The 11,963-nt window shown below is 46.9% G+C and overlaps 1 protein-coding gene across 2 annotated transcripts in view; it reads left to right on the top strand.

Annotated features, from left to right (window-relative positions):
* Window positions 1-637: 637 nt before the first annotated feature.
* Window positions 638-11,963, top strand: part of sema4ba (sema domain, immunoglobulin domain (Ig), transmembrane domain (TM) and short cytoplasmic domain, (semaphorin) 4Ba) — a 65,664-nt gene continuing 54,338 nt past the window's right edge. The window contains exon 1 of one of the 2 annotated variants that reach the window (XM_076262400.1): window positions 638-733. The gene's annotated coding sequence lies outside the window, so the exon portion shown is untranslated. Of the gene's footprint in view, window positions 734-10,651; window positions 10,999-11,963 lie in introns of those variants that run through there. The other variant, XM_076262398.1, reaches the window with a different exon arrangement.

Below are 11,963 nucleotides of genomic sequence, written 5' to 3'. Positions count from 1 at the left end.
TAGGTTATGGTTATAGTTTATGGTTGTATTTTATGGTTATCATGGTTATAGTTTATGGTTATTATGCTGATATTGCCTCCTTTCAACTAGGATTAAATGAAACATAATGCTTTTTTATATGAAAATGGTGCATGTGGGACCTTAGTAATTGTATTGAGGAAAGAAATTCTTTTTTTTCTATTTTAATACTCTTGATATTTAGTTTTAAATATTAATTTTCTCTTCTATGCAACCCATTTCAGTGTTTGGATAATGTGTGTATTTGTATTGGGCATTTATCCCCTGCAGTTCCCTGCTGTAGAGAGAGAGGGGGAGAGAGGTGTTGCAAGGGGAGCTGAGCCACCTCCTCAGGAGCAAAAGCTATGATGTAATGCTTCAGAATGAGCAACCCCCCTCCCACCCACTGCTTCTGATTTTCCCCCTCCCTCTCTCTCTCTCTGTCTCTTTCTGCCTCTCCATCCCTCTGTCGCTCTCTCTCGCTCTCTCCCTTCCCCTCTCCCCCTCCCCATCCGCTGCCTCTGCTGATAGTGGTAGTGGCTGGTGTCTGCGCGTGTGTGTGTGTGTGTGTGTGTGGAGCGAGCCGCAGCTCTGAGCATCTCCGGGGGGATCCCATGCGCCCTCCTCTCCTTCTGTCCCTCCTTGACACACGGCCGAAGCCCAAGCCTGTCCGCCTTCGCTGCTGCTGCTGCCGCTGCTGCCAGCCTTCGCAGACCCTCGTCCTCCGCCACTCAAGGTAAATCCACTGACCTGAGACAAAGGACTGTTTGAATGCAGATTGAATGTGTGTGTATGTGTGTGTGTGTGTGTGTGTGTGTGTGTGTGTGTGTGTGTGTGTGTGTGTGTGCGGATGAGGGACAGGGAGATAGAGAGAGTGAGTGAGAGAGGTAGATAGAAAGAGAGAAGAGCCGGTAGAGAGAGTGGGGAGATGAGTGCAGAAGGAAGCGCGTGGCGTTCGCCTCCGTGTGCTTGCTGAATTGGCTGAATGAATAGGCTGCCTGGCTGCGAGAGAGAGCCTGCTGTCACCGCGGCGCTGGGTGCCATGGCAATAGATTGCATTCCGTTCCCCGTGGCTGCTGCCTTTGCTGGTGCCGCTGACTCTTCCCCCACTCCCTCTCTCTCTCCGTCTCTCCCCAGCTCACTCTCCATCCCTCCCTCCTTCCCTCTTGTCCTTCCACCCGGTGCTCAGGGCTCGTAGTAAGGTGTTGGTTACCATGGTTAAAGAGTGGATGATGCCTGTGCTAGCAATTTATATTCTTCTGTGTCTTTTCTGTGTGAAGGTGTGTATATGTATGTGTATGTGTGCGTGAGTAGGTGATGTGCTCCTGTGTCATTATGGATGCTAGTCAGAGTGTAAATGTAAATTCACCTGCTCAAACAGCTATATGCCATATTTGGAAAAAAAATATTTACATTTTTTTCCACCTCTTTGCTCACAGCATATTTGACTGACTTCAGTGCCTTTTTTGCCATCATGTCATGACGTGAGAGTCCTCCTTACTCCCTCCTTTAAAAAGTGCAGAGGAAGAGGAGAGGAGAGGAGGAGAGGGGAGGGTGGTGTGATGTGAGAGGGGGATATGGGTGTGTGCATGGACAATGGATTTCTGTGAGGACAAGGTCCCTCTGCATGGAGGCAGGGCTTCCCTTTGCTTGCTTCGCTCTGGTCCATATCTCTCGTGTAATGCAGAGGGCAAATGGATTAGACCACAATGATTCTTCACTTCTCTCCAGTCAGATGAAATCCAGTCTTAGATCTCATTGTAATTGGACTATATTAATGGGGATTTTGGTCATTAAGAGGAATAAATAGCTTGTGATTTTTTTTTTTAACCAGAGGATTCCCTGCTCCCATACTCTGTCTGTTTCTGCTTTAATATTTTATATGTCTTGTCTGCTCCAGATGTGAATGTGGTCATGACTAATTTATTTGGAGGATTTTTTCACTCTCACCAGTGCAACCAAATACCAACACCCCGAATGGCAATTTTGCATAATTAATTGGTGCGCTAAGTATCGCTAATTAAAATAACTTGCAGTAAGGCAGTTTGGTTGAAGATAATTTTTAGCCCAGAGTTCAAACTCATTGAAATAAAAATGCCCTAATGGCAGTGATGGTGGTGGTTTGCAGTGCTGGTAATGTTGGGAACCCTGATAGTAATGCTTATGTTTTCTCATCATATTCTCTTCACTGTCTGCCATTACCAAAGGCATATAGTATTCCATAAGCCAAAGAGCACTCTCAAAATGTAGAACGTGGTTATGATATACAGTATCGGTTGTCGCTCACAGTGAATTAGTGAAACATACTCAGTACACAGTGAACACACAGCGAGGTGAAGCACACACTAATCCCGGCGCAGTGAGCTTCCTGCAACAACAGCGGCACTACTGAGGGGTTAGGTGCCTTGCTCAAGGGCACTTCAGCCATGCCTACTGGTCGGGGTTCGAACCGGCAACTCTCTGGTTATAAGTCCGAAGCGCTAACCAGTAGGCCACGGCTGCCCCCAAACACAGACATAGACTGCTTCTCTTAATGGGTTAGGAAGAATGCCCTTTTTTTCAAGAATGTAAAAAGGTCCGGCGCTAAAATTAGAGAAGGTCCTCTCAGTCTCATTTTGACCTTAGTGATACACTTTTGTTGGCATTGTGACATTATAGAGCCAAGCTCCATAGGATTGTCCAATGATGCGCTTGGTGACCACGCATTTCCTCTGAATCCTTCCTTGAATTGATTTTCTGTGGCAGACTTTCGACCTGGAGTGAGAGGAAAAGGTGAGTTTTATCGCCTCAGTGTTGAGGTGCGATGAGGTGTGTTCCTCTGGCAACACCAATGCTATTTGCTGGGAAAGCGATAAAGTTATTCATGGGGGGTTGATTTTACACACTCTACTTCATTTGGGTGTGTGTTTGCGTGTGCGTGTGTGTAAAGGGGTGTGAGTGTTCGCCCTGTGATGCCTGAAGACTAGAAATAGTGTGGCAGCAGGTGTGCAAAATTGTTCTTGAGGAGGCGAGAGGAACCTTTAAAAATAGACCCCCATCTGAGGGTGTCTTCCAGTTACAGAGAGAGTGAGAGAGGGATAGCCAGACAGAGGAAAGAGTGAGAGAGGCAAGGAAGGTGAGAGAGAGAGGAGGAAGCGAGAGAAAGAACCAGGAAGTGAGAAACATAGAGAGAGAGAGAGTGAGATACCAGAGAGTGAGAGAGACAGAGCGAGAGTAACAGACTGAGAAAGGGAGGAGGAAAAAAGAACACGAGAGGAGAACCTCCTGCCTCAGGGAGCCGTGCTGCCATATAGAAGCCTTCTGTGTCTCCCCACCGCTGGCAAGGTCATCACTTCAGCCCGAGGGAGGAGAGCACCAGGGCTGGCCGCAGAGCCCTCTCTTACAGGCTACCCCCCCCCCCCCCCCCATTTAATACCAGAGCTCTGCGTGAGCAAGACACACACTGTTCCTTTGTGCGCCTCTTCCCAGGAAGTGGCCCCCAGCTCGATGGAAAACAGGCCCCGGGGGGCCTCGGGTGGGAACAGCTACATAAATTTCTGTCGCTGTCACCGCGTTGTGTTGGTCTGGACTTCTGTCCACATTTTGACGGGGCTCAAGATTCCGAGAGTGTTCTGGACAGTGTTCAGACATGGGAGCCTGGCCCGTGTGAAATCGTTTTTTTGTGATATCGTCGGCAAAAAGGATGAAATGAAAGCTCGTTTTTCATGTCTGCTGGTCCTGATGGGTGTGTGTGGGTGTGTATGAGTTTGTGTGAGAAAGTGTGTTTTGCAGGTGGCTGCTTCCCAGGTTATGCAATGAAGGGAGAATTGAACTTCCTGGCGCAGAGAGCCATCCAGCTCTGAAGCCCTACCGGGGCTGAGGTTGTATGATTAAAGCGTTGAGTGTGGATGAAAGCTTGGCTACAGAGTGGCTCCCTGTACAGGCGCACACACACACACACACACACACACACACACACACACACACACACACACACACACACACATACATAAACACACATACATAACACACACACACACACACACACACACACACACACACACACACACACACACACACACACATATGCACACACAGTCCCTTGCTGTGTTTGCATGCTGAGCTCTTAGCAATTTCTTTCCCTATCATCTTTCTGATAGAACATAATGAAACATTACGGACTATTTGGCAGCTGTCTCGGAGAGCCAGAGTTTCTGCCCAGGTCCATTGTACCCAAAGAAAAGGAAACATAGGCCAGTTTTGTTCAAGTCTCTTTCACATTTCGAGAGATGTCTTGACTAAATTAATGCTGTTCTTTTTGGTGTGCACAGTTGCAGCATTTAGCCTCAAAGTGCTCGTCAAAGCTGCCAATGGCAAAGAAAAGAAGAAGACAGCAGTAAGTCATTTATTTTCATTAGTCAGAGCTAATTAGTGTTTTATTTGACAGAGCCCAAAGGCCTGGCTCCTATCAGACGCTTACAGTATGTTTGGTCTGAAACTGCTGGATGCCCTCAGACGCCAGTTGCGCTCATAAAACCTTGACCTCGCGCACACACACACACACACACACACACACACACACGCACACACACACGCACACGCACACGCACACACACACGCACACACATAATCACACTCACACAGAGATATGTTTTGACACCCAGATACCCATTATCCACTGCACCTCTGAGGGCAGAGTGACATGGAACCATAAGTAAGATTCCATCCTTAAAATCATCAGGTAATGATTGTGTCAGTAAAAAAAAAAAACTCTGTTTGAGTTTTGTATATGAGTAGTGTCAATGGGAGTAATCATTTTGGTGCAGCATGCAAAAAAAAAAGTCTAAAATATATTATAATATGAAGTAGAAAACTAGCCAGGGTTAAAAAGAGTTGTCTAGTGTACCTGACACCTGTATTGTGTGCTTAATTATTCGTGCCTTTCCTGTCCATGGGGGGCTTGCGGCCGTGCGAGTGTGTGCTTGGGCAGGGGGTAAACGGCTCTCTGCATGCCGCTGGGCGTCCGAGGGAGTGCAGACATGAGCGTGAGCCGCGGCGCTGCTGCTTTGATATGGGCACAGAGGCACCTGCGCTGTGGAGAAGGACGATTCTCTCTTCTTCGCCCAGGATGCTGGATGAATGTTAAATACAGGTGCATTCTCTCAGGAGGAGACTGTCAGACGTATCTTTCTCTCCTCCTCTCTCTCTCTCTAGCTCTCCATCATACTCTCTCTTTCTCCTTCTGTCCTCACTCTTCTGTCCTCACTCTTCTGTCCTCACTCTTCTGGTTTCACTATTCCCGTGTCCCTGCTTCAGTCTTTGCTGTCTAGCTTGCTCTGCTGTCTGTACTATTTTCTCACTATCCCTCTTGTTGTGTTGTGCTTCTCCTCTACCTACTTTCCTCACACATGCACTCACTACACACACACACACACACACACACACACACACACACACACACACACATACTTACACACACATATATACACACACACACACACACACACCACACACAGGCAGGAATGCATAGACTCTCTCCACCACTCCGGTCTCTCACGTGCACACTCATCTACTTCTCCTCTCACTGCACTACTGAGAACTGGCTCTCCACATCCATTAGAGTAAACCATATTTTTCACCACTGACAAGATAAAGAGAGACCACAACTTTCACCTGGATCAAATGGAGACACAGAAGGAGACCACAGGAATTCATCCCTTTACATTCATCAACCTGACTGAGGTCACCCTTTATCAGGTGCGCTCATCTCCATATGAGCCTGAGGGGCAAAAAGACAAGGCAGAGGAATAAGTCATGCTCTGTGTAAACTTCCTAGACTGGAGTTATACCAGGTCTACTTACAGCCAGTAGCTGCTGAGGAATTTTGTTTGTGTTGATGATTGACAGGCAGGGACTTATGAGCAGCCGAATCCGCAACACGTCTGTGATCTTGGTGACGGACCTAAGCCAGTCAGACTGCAAACAGTGACTCAGGAAGATTAGTGGAAATATTAGAAGACTGATTTAGGCCTTTACTCTTTTTGGTTGAGAGGTGGTTTGGTTGGTAGGTGGTTTGGTTAGGAGGAGGTAAAGGTAGTATAGTGACTACAGAAGATTCCATTCTCTCCATTTCCTTACTTTAGTGTCATGACAGGCATTGTGCGTGTGACATCTGTGCAAAGTGTGTGTGCATGCGTGACTGTGTGTGTGTGCATGTATATGTATGTGTGTGTGAGAGTCACTCACCATGACTTGTGTATGTAATCGGTGATAAATGTTACTTTGTAACTGAGGTAGTATCGCATATGATGTCATATGTCCTGCAGATATGGCTATGGGGTGCAGTCACATGATCTGTAAGAAGATATGTCAATGGCTCCAGTCTTTCGCTATTGAATTGTGTTTTGACTCACTAACATTGATCTGCTTTCTCTCCACCCACCCACACCCCTTGAAAAAGTGAGTCTCATAAGTGTATAATAGTATGCATAATCACTATCCCGTGTATGATAGTATGCATCATTGCCATCCTATATATTTGCCTATTTTTTGGGGATGTTGAGTTCAAGCTGTCAAAACATTTGGATTCAAACTGTTAAACAGGAATGCATTATTTTTCTTCTTCTGCCTTTTAAAAACAAAACTGTCACTCAGTGTTCACTGAAGCTCAATCTTTTCTCTTCCAATCACCTCCTCCAGACAAATCTCTGTGCTTATCCTCATTTCAAGGTTGTTTTACCTCTAGTAGTCCAAAATATGATATTAAATTGACCACTGAAAAGCTACAATAACTGGTTATGGTCTGTTATTCACATGCATTGTAGAATTCAATTCCAGGTATGTCCTGTTCATGGTTTATATCAAAACATTTCACTTATTATGACCGCCGCGCAGCGAAGCGGCGGTCATATAGGTTTAGTCAGATTTTTTTTTTTTTTTTTCTTTTTCGCATGCCCAAATTTCTGTCAATGATTCCCGGGACACTGAAAGACCGGGGTACATGTTACTTGTTACTACATGGTACTTGTTGTCTAGCAGATACCAGTGAGAATTGAGTGTGGATAATGCAATTTAGTGAGACAGTTAGAATCATATAGGCCTTTCAGCGTGATTTCTTTTTGTGGAAAAAATGTGCTGGACTGGGCGGCGGTCATATTTTGTACCGCTCTGCGGTACATCTAGTTAGTTTACTGACCATGAAGTTATTAGAGCTGCAGTACCCTTTTCGATCTATAGAGGTCAGGGTCAGAGCCTGCCTGAAAGGGGTCACTCCTGCTAATCTCTCATAGCATTCATAAAACCAGACTGACTAGGAGATAAAGGCTGCTCTGAGTTTTGTGGATGAGTGTGACATGGAAAGCCCCAATAGCTGAGCTAACTTCTGTCTTCAGACACTTTTTTGCCCTGGGTTGGAAGACGGAGTTGAAAACAGACCCAAACTTGGAGCGTCTTCTGGCTGAGCAGTCTGGAGGCCCCTGCAGTTCAGCAGCTCCTTTCTTGAAGATAGATGGTGTCTGAGAGTGTGTTTGTGTGTGTCTGTGTGTGTGTGTGCGTGTGTGTGTGTGTGTGTGTGTGTGTGGTGGTGGTGGTGGTGGTGGTGGGGGACCTTTACAGAGCTGTCTGTAAAGTGTTCACGCCACATCAGTCACTCAAACACTTTGAGATAAAAATGTCACTGCTTTGTCAGATTGGGCGGCTGGGTGCGCGTAAGAGCGCACCGTGAACGCTGCCTTTGTTTTATTTTGATTAACCTCGAAGGTCAGACTGCCAAGTTGAGAAAAGTTACTTTTTGTGGAAGAAAAAAACAAAAAAAAACACAAATAATAAAATTACCCAATAAACCAAGCTCTGCATTGTAGAGCAAGATAAAAACATGGCCGTCGGTGTCTCCGTGCCCCTCCTAAGATCTGTAGTGAAGAGAACTGTTATCTTTCTGTTTCCTCTTTAGGTGGTAACATGTCGAACAAATGGCTTTATCGTGGCACTCTAATTTGCACAAATCTTCTAATTAATTTGTAGGAATTGACCTGTCAGCGTGTCCTCTGGGTTTTAGATAGACAGCAGGAAAGGGCTCGAGACTTCTCATTTCTCTCCAGAGTGTGTTTTTTTAAAAGCCATTTATTTATTTGTGCCTCTCGAACACTGATTTGCCTGCTTTTTGCTTTCTGCTCAGCTTTCATGCAAGTGATTTCTGTTCTGATTTACTCTAATTTGTGGTTATGATTCCTATAATTCCTCGTGCAGATATATCTGTTATATTTCAGTCTGAATGCCACAATAGAGACTCACACCGGCAGGAAAGTTTTAATCATTTGACATCCAATCCTCTCGGCTAGGAAATGGGGGAAGGAGAAGTATTCTTTGGTTGTTGTTGTTTAACCAGAAACTCACTGGCCCATCCCCCCTCAATCAACCCCACGCCGCCCCACCCCTCCACCCCCTCAGACCCCCATTGCTTTAAGAGATTTATGTACTGCTGCTGCCGCTGTATTGGGGTGGGGTAGGGGTGGACGAGGCTTTGGTAATGTAAACATGAATCTCAGCATATAAATATTTAAGCCGTTACAGAAGTAATGCTCGCCAGTTGGCATTTATCAAATGCATGAAAAGATATGCAAAAACTACCCTCCACTGAGATATCCACTCTGGCCCATGGCATTTTAATGCGAACCACTGCTGCAGCCCACTGGGTCATAGGCAGCCACTGATGGCTTGTCCGGTGGTTGTCTGCAGAAGCTCTCACGGCCGAGGCCACCGGAGGTGAAAAGTGCCCTGGCGTGAGCACCAAGCCTCATGTGGCAGCAGACAGCAGACTGACGTATAACACCTTTAACAGGTCTGGCTTTTGCTGCAGCAGGAGCCCAGTTTTCCAGACGGAAGTGCAGTGTGTGTGTGTGTGTGTGTGTGTGTGTGTGTGTGTGTGTCTGTGTGTCTGTGTGTGTGTGTCTGTGTGTCTGTGTCTGTCTGTGTGTCTGTCTGTCTGTGTCTGTCTGTCTGTCTGTCTGTCTGCCTGCCTGTGTGTGTGTGTCTGTCTGTCTGTTGGTCTGATTGATTTGATAGTTTACAAAGGGTTTCTCTTTTGTTGATGTGGTCTATGGATAACATGCTGGACCATATTAGAGTAAGAGGTGATTTTTGCACTGCAGAAGTATGATAATACTGGTTTATGATTACATTATAATATCAGATTTTAATGACCATAAGGGATGCTGACAAAATCCAACTCTGTCCTACATTCCTGGGTTTGTGTTTCAGCGGCTGGGCTTGTTCAAATGAACTATGCGGCCAACCCTTAATGAGCTTTAAAGGCTGTGCACTCTCGGTCATCTTTGGCTTTTTCAGCCCAGACCTTTTCTGAAAAGCTGAAACGCAGAGCTGCAGTCTTGGCGCACCGGGCAGTCCACAGACTGAAGAGCCAGCAGACACCGGTGTCAGAGGGTCTGGTTCCTGCCTGCACTGTAAATAAGACGTCTGCTAAGTGGCTCAGAGACCGGGGGGGGGGGGGGGGGGATCACGTGAACTTTAGGAATCTCAAGCTTGCTCACCGTTTCTGCTATACCCAGCTATCCCCTGGCTGGCATTCCAATGCATGACACCTCTAAAACTGCCACCCCGGCTCCCTCCTTTGCTCAGGGTACTAATTTAACTCTTCTATTCCAGGGAAGGGCCCTACTCCAGACCATTGGACTCGGTTGTTTATTCAGGTGCTCCTAGATTTTTCTTGACATCTGTTTTTGTTGTGAATGACCTCCTGTGACCTCTGCGTTAACCAGGTGAAGGACCAGGAAGAACGAGGCTCTGCCTTGTGTCTTCAACCCTCTGTCCCTCTTTTGGCTTTCATTCATGAGAAACAGCCTCATTTTCTCCTCAATAACAACTCATTTTGTCCTGGGATAAAAACAAAATCCCCTACTGTGACTTAAAACACAATTCAAAGAAGCAGTATTGTTTTTCGTTTTCCCTCTTAACGCTAACTATATTGTAAGGTGCTTGCCACTCTGCCAGGATCAACACCGCGCACTAATGCTATTCAAATGAAAGGGGAGCCGGGGCTTTGCCCGCTGTGCTGGGGGAGTATGCAGTTTCACGTTTGGACAGTGGTCCTTTCTCAGGGCATGAAACACTGTCTTCAGTCCTGACTCAGGGACCCTCGGAAGCAAGCTGGCGTCAGATAAACCCTGAGGACCTTTCTAATAGATGTAGTGTTCTTTTTTCTTGGCAGGACTTTTAATTGTTACCTCGGAGTATTGACGGCTGGCCTGTCACCTTAAGGGGTTAGGTCAAACCTATCCCAGGACTTTTTTAAAAAGGGTTGTATTTTATTTTTTTAGATAGTGTCACTAAGTGCAGTGAAACTGTTTTTACTCCTTTGCGGTATATGCATATGAAGATTGAGACTGAAAGCAGGTCGAGAACAATTCAAGGTTTTCTTTCACTCCTTTTAAAAAAGTCTGCGTCCAAGTACACCACTCCCCTCCTTCTCCTGTTTCTTCTCTCCCTCTCTCGCCTCTCTCTCCCCCCTCTCTCCCTCCCTCTCCTCCTCCATCTCCCTCCCTCCCTCCCTCCCTCTCTCTCTGACAGAGCATGAGGGAGGGGCCTCGTGATTACGCCAGAGGCAAGTGGCTCCAGCTCTGCGTGTCACACTCACTCACGCACTCCCTCTCTCTCTCTCTCTCTCTCACACACACACACACACACTCACTCACTCACTCTCACACACGCATGTGAGCGTGCTGATGCAGAGAGAGACAGACAGAGAGCGAGAGGGGGGACAGCAGACCTTGCGCTGGACTACAGGACCATAGAGCCCTGTTGCGGACACGCTGGATAAAGCCACCACTCAGCCGTGGACTGAAACTTCAAGGGATTTCATTTCAGCTCGCGACCGCTCTCTACGATTCTCCGAGGGGGGGGGGGACTCTAAAAAGGAGGGGCTTTTCATTACACACACACACACACACCCCCAACCCCAAACTAGTGAAGATTACTCAGACTGAAAAAAGAGGCGCTGGTGAATAGAGAGTAAGTGAATCTTCAAACACCTCTCTCTCTCTTTCTGTCTTTTCATTTTTGCTTTCTTTCATTTTGCCTTTCCCTCCTGCTCGCGCTCGTGTTCATTAAGGACGCTAACTGTCTGTGCTGTTAATCATTGATGTGGTTCTCCGCTGGGATCGGGTTACCGGGAGAGACGTGGGGGTTTACTGCCTTGTCACCCTGCTGTTATTACCTGGTGTGTGTTTTTTAAAGGGGGGGGGGGGGGATTGCTGCTGCTAAGAGCTGAGAGTGGGGGTTTGTTGTTGCTGTTTGCTCTTTATGTTGAGAGCAGAGTGCGTGTGTGTGTGTGTGTGTGTGTGTGTGTGTGTGTGTGTGTGTGTGTGTGTGTGTGTGTGTGCGTGTGTGGGGGGTGTGGGGGGGCATCGTAGTAGTGGGTGTAAGATGACATGAGGCAGTCCCCTCGTCTGTTTTAGAGCTTATCATTAGGGTGATGGCAGGGCAGGGGAGTCGCACCAGTGCAGTGCAGCCCAGGCTGTTGTTTGTGCCGTGTGTGTGTGTGTGTGTTTCAGATGATTGTAAGTTAACCACTGTATTGTGACAAAAGTAATAATTTAAGCATGTGAGTATTAAAGGATGGCAAACTGGCTCTGTGTCTGGGAGTGTGTGTGTGTGTGTGTGTGTGTGTGTGTGTGTGTGTGTGTGTGTGTGTGTGTAAGTTTTAAAGAGATGGTTGTCAGAAAAGGTTGTATAGCTGTGGCTGCTATGGTGTGTCCTTGTGTGTGTATTAGTGTAACTGTGTGTGTGCAAGTGTACATGTGTGTGTTGGTGGGGGTACTTGCTGGCAGCCAGAGCACTCAAACACACTCAGCACGGGACCTGTCTGTGCACTGCGGCTGTTGTGGCCAGCGTGGCCTCGGAAAGAGAGAGAAAAAAGGAAAGAAAGGAGGAGAGAGGAAACAAGGGAAAATCACTGTGGGGGTTCACAGGATTTG

The sequence above is a fragment of the Alosa pseudoharengus genome, unplaced genomic scaffold (assembly GCF_046254945.1).
Source record: "Alosa pseudoharengus isolate Yale_2024_CS ecotype anadromous, Long Island Sound unplaced genomic scaffold, YU_APseudo_1.1 YU_APseudo_1.1_scf_10, whole genome shotgun sequence".
NCBI lineage: Eukaryota > Metazoa > Chordata > Actinopteri > Clupeiformes > Clupeidae > Alosa > Alosa pseudoharengus.
This window is presented reverse-complemented; position numbering and strand designations above follow the sequence as displayed.